General features: G+C 39.3%; 1 protein-coding gene across 2 annotated transcripts in view; it reads right to left on the reverse strand.

Annotated features, from left to right (window-relative positions):
- The window catches only part of LOC140362874 (metabotropic glutamate receptor 4-like), a 173,294-nt gene extending 167,113 nt beyond the window's left edge, over window positions 1–6,181 (reverse strand). For both annotated transcript variants that reach the window (XM_072449136.1, XM_072449137.1), the window contains exon 1: window positions 5,627–6,181. The gene's annotated coding sequence lies outside the window, so the exon portion shown is untranslated. The remainder of the gene's footprint in view (window positions 1–5,626) is intronic.
- Window positions 6,182–8,409: the final 2,228 nt, after the last annotated feature.

Genomic DNA, 8,409 nt, shown 5'->3' on the forward strand with positions numbered 1-8,409 from the left:
TTTCGACTCTCATCCAAGAGTCATTGTCAATAAAAGAATTTAGATCGAGAACTCCGATATTAATACTGTTCTGTGGTAAGACCCACCCATTGGGCGGAGCCTTCCTGAAGTAGAAAGAGTTGTTTGTTTCAACAGAAACTCCCCCCTTGTTTCTACCGAGCTAGCCTATTCAGAATCTTAATGGGCTATAAGAATCCTCTTTGTCTTTGTGAGACCCTGGCTCAACCACCCTGAGTACCTGATTAGCATCCGAATGTCCTTGTCCTGGTCCTCTACCTTTCCAGGGGTTCAGTAACCCATTATAAATAACAGGAAGATTAAACCTTAGCCCTCCATTTCTGTTTAAAGAAGGTCTTTCTTTTTTAACAAAAATAGCTTCCTTGACTCCTCTTTCAAACCATCTTTACTCCCTGCTTAAATCCCTGCTTATTTTTGTTAAAAAAGAAAGACCTTCTTTAAACAGAAATGGAGGGCTAAGGTTTAATCTTCCTGTTATTTATAATGGGTTACTGAACCCCTGGAAAGGTAGAGGACCAGGACAAGGACATTCGGATGCTAATCAGGTACTCAGGGTGGTTGAGCCAGGGTCTCACAAAGACAAAGAGGATTCTTATAGCCCATTAAGATTCTGAATAGGCTCGGTAGATACAAGGGGGGAGTTTCTGTTGAAACAAACAACTCTTTCTACTTCAGGAAGGCTCCTCCCAATGGGCGGGTCTTACCACAGAACAGTATTAATATCGGAGTTCTCGATCTAAATTCTTTTATTGACAATGACTCTTGGATGAGAGTCGAAACGTCTATTTTTTCAAACTGAGTCCAGATGACTACAACTGAAGCTTTTTCTACTAGAGATCCACATGCTTTTTCTCTGATGAGCAATTCCTTTTGTGTATGTTTCAAAATGTTGCAAAGACACTATATGTGTTATTGCATTTAATATTTGATTAATAAAATATAGAAATAAAATAGTTTAATAATAATTGTTATAGTTTTTAACCTTTCAGACCAAGCTGTCAGAAAGAATCACCGTCTTTATTAGAAAGTAAGTTGTTGCATTATAGATGGTCACATGGCGTGTACATAATGTATACTGTGAACAGGGGTTTTCTATGTAACACAAATCAGCACTCCATTTGAGACTCGGGTTTATGCCACATTATGTAAAGGTTTTTATAAAAGTACATGTGATGGGCTTTTAAAAAACACACTGAACAACTGAACTGAATTAAAATTATTGATTGGTTTTACATTTTAACTGTAAAAATTGGAGCAATCAAAGTTGCTCTTAAATCTGATAATAAGAGACTGTTAACATCAGTTGTGTCTAAAGCCAAAAAGCTTGCCTTAGCTAAGCACACACACAGGGCATAAATGAATGGTCCATATACTGTAGCTCACAGCCTTGTCCCCCTGGCTTAACATTTACTTTTACTTGACTCAAGAAACAAATGAGGAGACATAAGCAGTTACATTGTTAAACCTTAGCCCTCACAATAATCTTTCTATATTGTCCTCAGTAAATATGAAAACAAAACGTGCAAGCATCTGAAACTTCATGTTGCTGATGAGAGCACTTTGCCTCCACACCTTTCGGCTAAATAAAGACAAATGATTGGACTGGTCTGACCCATCTGTTCAATGAGCAACTGTATTGCTGACAGGGGACTCTCATTTGCCTCATTGTTTGCACTTTAATCTTGTAAATTAAGCATCGCGCCATTGGATGTCATGAGCCATTACTGTCAACGGGCCCTAATGAAGATGTCCAACCTGCCGACATGTCTCACTCTCCACCTTGTGTTCTTGACACAACTCCTGCTGCCAAAACGAAGTACATGAAGATAAAGTACTTGGATTCAGAGTGCTATGTATCTTTTATGGTGTTCTCAAACTTGCTTGTCTTTATGAGAATGTCTATTGTCTTTTCTGGAACGATCCACAGTATGGCCTTAAACTAATCTATCTCCATGGAGACAAGCAGATCACACCACCAATTGGTCAGATCTGTGTAAGAGAAGCTGAAAGAAAAATAAAACATCAGTCCGCCATATGTCCCCCTGTGTCCTGTAAATTTGTCCAAGTTCAAGTTCTATGTAAAAGTAATTTGGTAAATGTCTAAAGTGAATTCAGTCCAGTCCTTAATAGTCAGCTCTGTCCTTGTCATACATTTTGTTTTATAAGGCATGTTTTAAAGGCATTTTTAAGAAATTAAAAGATAATTTGAATGCCTTACTCTGCAACATTTCTAGCAAAGCAGAGCATCTTAGCTGGTCCCAGACCACTCACCAGTAAAGTTACATAGTACTGTACACCTTTTATATTTCTGTTAATAAATTGACCTGTTGAAAAACACCACCTATATTAAATGTGATCCCACATTCATCCAGGAATAACAATTTTCAGATGACTAACTTTGAGAATATTTCTAACTAATTCTATATATTATGTGAGCCGTTGTACATTCTTTATTTAGTACTTTTCCACTTCTGTTTCCAAATTGAATGTCTTAAAGCGCTTGTAATTCTAAATGTTTTATGATTAAGAATATGAATTAAACTCATGCAGGCCTTTGTTTAGACCATACATATTGCTTATTTTGAAGTACTTGAGTCAACTGCTCTCTTGTGTTCAACTGAACTACTTTATTCAAAGGCACATAAGGCAGAAATGATTAAGACGGGAAAAACTGAAAAAACTTGTTGAAAATGAGAACAGAGGACGAACCAGCAGTTTAGAAAATCGGATTGTGTGTGAAGTGTGGAGATGTGCTGTTGTTCTGTGGAGTGGGTCAGATGGGACGTCTCTATGCGTCCAGATGGAGAAGGCAGGAGGAGCAGTGATTCAGGGCCTGGACACCACACCACCATGACACAGCCCGGGGAATGAAACTGTCACCTAACTGCCTGGTAAGGTTGTATTTCTCATTTATATTCAATTCATAAATAGTAACATATAGCTCTTGTATTTCTATGTGGGTTTGGAACAGCCAACCAGTTGCAAGAATTGAACTGCCAACCTTTGGGTTAAAGTCTGACAACTAAGGCACTGCTTTTTCCCAATATATAAGCAAACTTATATATTGCAAAAAATAAATAAATAAACTCGATAACCATTAAACAAGCACATAACTGTTAATAAATCCCAATTTCCTTGCAATGTCGCACATGTCCTGTCTGTTGGCGACGCTTTAACTATCTTGGCCATCTTGCTATACCGTTCTTGTGTAATATGCATTAGTGAAACAAAGAAGCCAGGAAAAGGGAAAGACACTGTGTCAAATTAAAATGGCACAATAATAGTGAGACTGCTGCCAAGTAAATGAGAAAAAGGTAAAACAAATTGATAATGATTTCTTGATGGATTTCCCGAGAGGTTTGATGGAGATAAGGCAATTATAAGTGTAACATAAAGTTAGGGGTACATACACTTTCAGGAGAGAAATTAAATCTATACTTCTACTCCTACTACTACAAATATGTAGGACTAATGAGCCACTAATGAACACTAATTTATTGTGGCTGGTTCCAGTGTTATACCGTACAACATGGTAGCCTCTTTGAGACATAAAATACCATTTCTCAGACTCTTCCTGAATTGTATATAAAACAGTACTTATGCATATTTTCTTCCTGCTTTTGGGGAATATTCACTTCATTCTGTAATGCCACAACATTGACCTCAGCATGCAAAATAAAAGATTGAAAATCAATTGTAAACATGCTGTGATTTTCTGCCTACGAAATGCATTATCAAGTCCAGAAGTAATTACCATAGGAAGCATTTGGACACGGAGGGTAAAAGTAACATGCAATGTGCTGACAGTCTGTTGATCCTCTTCTGGCCTTGCATCTTAATAAGATATTTTATTTCACTATGAGATTGTTAATTATCTAGCTAATATTCCCCACTACGAACCAGTTGACTAAAGGTTTTTTTTCCATTTATCACATCACCTCATTACAATCTCCCCTTTGTACCAAGAAAGCCGTTTTTTCTCTCCAACTGTCAACAATAAAATGCGCAGTAATTGTTTCTTTCTCTCCTGCAACGAGCCCCTGGAGCAAGCTAAACCCAAATTGCGTCTCAGATTGACAGGGCATGCACTGAACTGTGGCCTGAACTTTAACCTCAATAACCAAAATCAAACTCAGGCGTGTGATTGGTTAAATTGGTCAAAACGGGGGTGGTAGATGGGTTGGGTTAGGAAAAAGACTACAGTGAAATCACATAAAAGCCCACAAGGTTTTAGAACCGATTTGCCTTTATGGAGCATAATGAGGTCTAGGGAAAGTGTGGAGAATTAATCTTGCTACCTAACCGGTACATGCAGGCGAACACGGCATGTCATTGATACGGATGTTGATACAAGCCAGGGGAATAGCCCATGGGGAACACTGTAGCAGAGAATTACATTCATACAATTCTAATGAGGGTTTTTGCCGCAACTGTCAACCCTATATGCTGTATCTCTAAGAATAAGCAATTTATTCACTGTTATGACACACAGTTAATAATATTTTGTTAAATACAAGGATGATCTAATCTAACAAGATATCACAACCATGTCCAAACCAAAGAGGGATCGAGGCATAAGGGCATCTTTACTTTCCAAATGCCAATACAATGCCATAAAAGCTTCCGCGTTTACTATTTGTAGAAAGAAAAGCCAAAAAAATAAATTAATTCAATTGACCACGCATTAAACACAAAACGTAGTTGTCAAACATTCTGTGCAATGGAAAGATGCATCCGAACAAAAGAGGGACCCAATAAGAACCATTTCATTTGTTTGGAATGCAGTGTAGCACCTCGATAAGGCCATTTACTCTGATTGAAACCCAGCGAGGCATTTGAAAAAGCAAGCGTGTTCTAAAGTGCAACTACAATAATTACTTTTATAATAATTACAATGACTCAAAATCACAGCTAAATCACAACTGCGTAAAAATGAGCTTATATATTACAGCCGTTTAAAATAATGACCAATAACCTGATTAAAGCTTCCTACACCCAAACAAGTGAAGTATCACCAAGCGTTACAAACTACCAGGGCCGTCATGCGTAAAGCATTTAACGGCAACTCTATCCCACCAGAGAGTTCCATGGAGAGGCTGGAAGACGCGAAATGTCTAATTGATTATCATTAGTGTAGAATGAACGCTGCTCATGTGCGCATTGATTCCCCCTGTGCTTTGCTCATAAACGAGGCATAGCGGCCGAAAGGAAAAAAAATGGGGTGGGCAGGACGGGAGAGAGGGGCTTCCATAGATACCTCTGATGAATGGACGCATTGTATTGTCAGGTCTACCCTAACAATCGCTCTGACTCGATCCTGCTCGTACCAATTCATCTGTTGAACCTCCGAAAAAAACAACCACGCTCCAGCAGACGTGACATTTCTTAGCAAAAGTCAGTAAAGATGCATATCTCACTTTCCCCCGCCTTATATAAGCACCGAAAGCAACGGAAATCCTCCAAGTCAGCCCGTAACGCACGCTGTCATATCTGTGCGGCATATTCCCACGGACCCAGATGCGTATTTTGGTGGATGCACGACTATTGCCATTCACTCACGCCACTTTGATATAACAGAGACTGTGCCAAAGACAGAAAATGACTTTACCTTCGATTGTGCCGTGAGCAGAAAAGAACTTCTAATCACAGGAATGGTCCAGTTTTCTCATCTTGCTGCGTCTTTGTCTGCGAGCTCGCCTCTCTTGACTGTTTGGTGCTCCTTGTCAATCCTCTCCACGCGCAGATGGACCGATGGAGACACGTGTGTGTTTTCAAACCCGCTAAAGTTGGAAAAAACTGCACTATAGTACTGCTACGTCCATGAGTCACGATGTTTGGAGCTAAACGTCTCCGTCCTGTTTGTTGGTTTAACTCTGGCGCTGTCCAGCCGTGAGTGGTGCTGAATGACTCTACACCTCGCTGCACTCGCAGCGATTCCTTACTTTTCTCACTCTCTCTTCTCTTGCCACTGCTTTCTCTTCCTCCTTCCTCCTCTTAGTCTTGAGTTTGCCTGCGCAAATTTGCCCCCCGCTGCGCAGATTTGGAAAGGGTCCCTTCCTCCTCACTCTCCCTCGCTCTCCTTTCTTTCAAATTGGACCCAAAGCAAATTAGGGGAAGACAGAATATTATAAAGCACCAGGGACACCAGCAAAACAAAACGCGGCTTCTCTCGATACTCGGCAGAAAGGACATTGAACTCAGTTGTATTAAAAAAAAAGGGGGAGAAAACAACAAAAACGAATCAATAGCTTTAACCCAGAGGTCGCATTTAATGAAAGTTTAATTCAGAATAAGATTGGCTGCTTTTGTTTTCAGAACAAAGCCATGCCTTTCATGTGCGAGATGTGTTGCAATTTAAAGATGTATGGGTAGTTTTGTTAAATTTTTAATCATCCTCATATATGTAGTGTTCTAATGTAGCCCTAGCGGACCATAAAACTGCGGGCTGGAAATGATTTGGGGGTTTTATTACACGCTAATGCATATTCTTTTCTCTGAAGGGGCAGTACGCGCGGCATAACGCAAATCACGCGCTTCAGAGCTGTCACCGCGCCATCCGGATCCTCAGCTGTTAATCACTGTTAAGCAAACCCGCTCTAAGGGAGTCTGACAGGAGACGCATCCGAGGCTCGCACCGCCATTCTCAAGGCGCCGACTAGTGCTGCATTGCCTTCACTGCTGCTGCCGTGGCTTTACGCACGGTAGAGGTCTGGGCCCATTGAACTGTTTTTCTCCCTTTGTTGTGAATGTGCGGGCTGAATCAATGGCGCTAAATAAGGACTAAACAGGATGAAAGCCATGATTTATCCCTGTTGTAAACCAGGACTGAACTAGAATTAAACCAGGTGCACAGGACTAAACGACAAGAGGTAAACCAGAACTAAACGAAAGCAGGATTACACCAGACCAAACGAGCAATAAACTTGTCCAATCTGGGAACACCCAGGACTAAACCAGCTGTAAAATTGTTATCAAATGATTGATTCCGGTATTAAAAAATGCTCATGTGCAGGCAGCACCCTTCTTGGTCCAACTTTTGCACCTAACCGTGTAATCCTTCAGAGTTCAATTACTCTGGTTTTATGTACCTTGCCCTCCCGGTTTGGAGATTACTCGTGGATCATCCCTCGAGTAATTTCCATCTGTTCACCGGAATGGCCTTTCTTTACATGTTTGTCATTAAAGCGCTGATTGCACGTATTGATTAAGCAGTCTAATCAGTTCTACTTCTAATGAATGAGTCCCAGCTCAATCAAGTTAAAGTGCACTTGTTTGGAAACATCTCCAAAACGCACAAAAGACAATTAGTGATTAGACCATCACACTTAAGAAGTAGCAGCAGGTTGCCCCATTGTACGTTCTATAAAGCAAGAGTAGAGGGAAGGTAAATGAAAGTAGTTCAATTAAAAAAAAAAAGACTAAAATAAATTAAAACCATACATTAATATTTGCGATTTGTGATTTAAAATGTGTTATTGTTTACACTGCATTTAGGAATTGTATAACCATATAATTAAATGTTTTTTATTTGGCTTGTCGTTTTTGTCAATCAGTGGTTCTACAGCAAATAGTTTTGTGATTTGGCAGGTTTTTAGACTGGATGCCCTTCCCATAAAAGCACTGAGCCACATGCAGCAAGAACTGTGAATAACTTCATCTTGGGAGATACCCTGTGGTTGGTGGGCAAACTTTAACAACCGTGCCACTGTCACCTCTGTTAAGGAATAATCTCCCAAATATGGATACAAAGGTTCCATCTTCAGCTGATCAAAGTGCGTCACAGAAAAGTCAAAAGCGATATCAGAGACCATATAGTGCAACACAAATAAATAATCAATAAATAAATACCCAGATCAGTGACTACATGGAGTTTATAACAAAGACTTTCTCACATTTTCTGGGAGTTGTAGATCACTTCAGACTGAGAGAAACATGCTTCATATAACCTAAAAAATAACATATTCAACTAATTCTGACCTGATATTCACCATTACATTTAAGATAACAGACACTACAATATTACTGTGGAAATCGTGGAAAAGTTGTTTAAATTCAAATTGCAACAAAAGATAGATATGTTTAAATTATTTTAATCTTTTTAAGTGAAATATAAATCGTTAGCTACCACTTCTCCAGCTCATTAGTCTATTTCATTTTATTCTTGAGTATATTATTATTTAAAATATGTTTGGCACTTGATAATAATTCCTTTTTGTTTAATATTACAACGAACCGGAAAAGCACAACACTGTGAAATTTGGTAACAATTTGATAACAATTGTCTGGGAGGAAACGTGCTGAACTGGTTCATATTGCAGAAGAAGCTAATGGTGGTTTAGATAGAAAGTAGGTCGAGTATGCACAATGTGTAAGAAGTTGATACATGTATGT

Source organism: Eucyclogobius newberryi, unplaced genomic scaffold (assembly GCF_026437365.1).
Source record: "Eucyclogobius newberryi isolate DKJ021-1_F unplaced genomic scaffold, fEucNew1.0.hap1 SCAF_17, whole genome shotgun sequence".
Taxonomy (NCBI): Eukaryota; Metazoa; Chordata; class Actinopteri; order Gobiiformes; family Gobiidae; genus Eucyclogobius; species Eucyclogobius newberryi.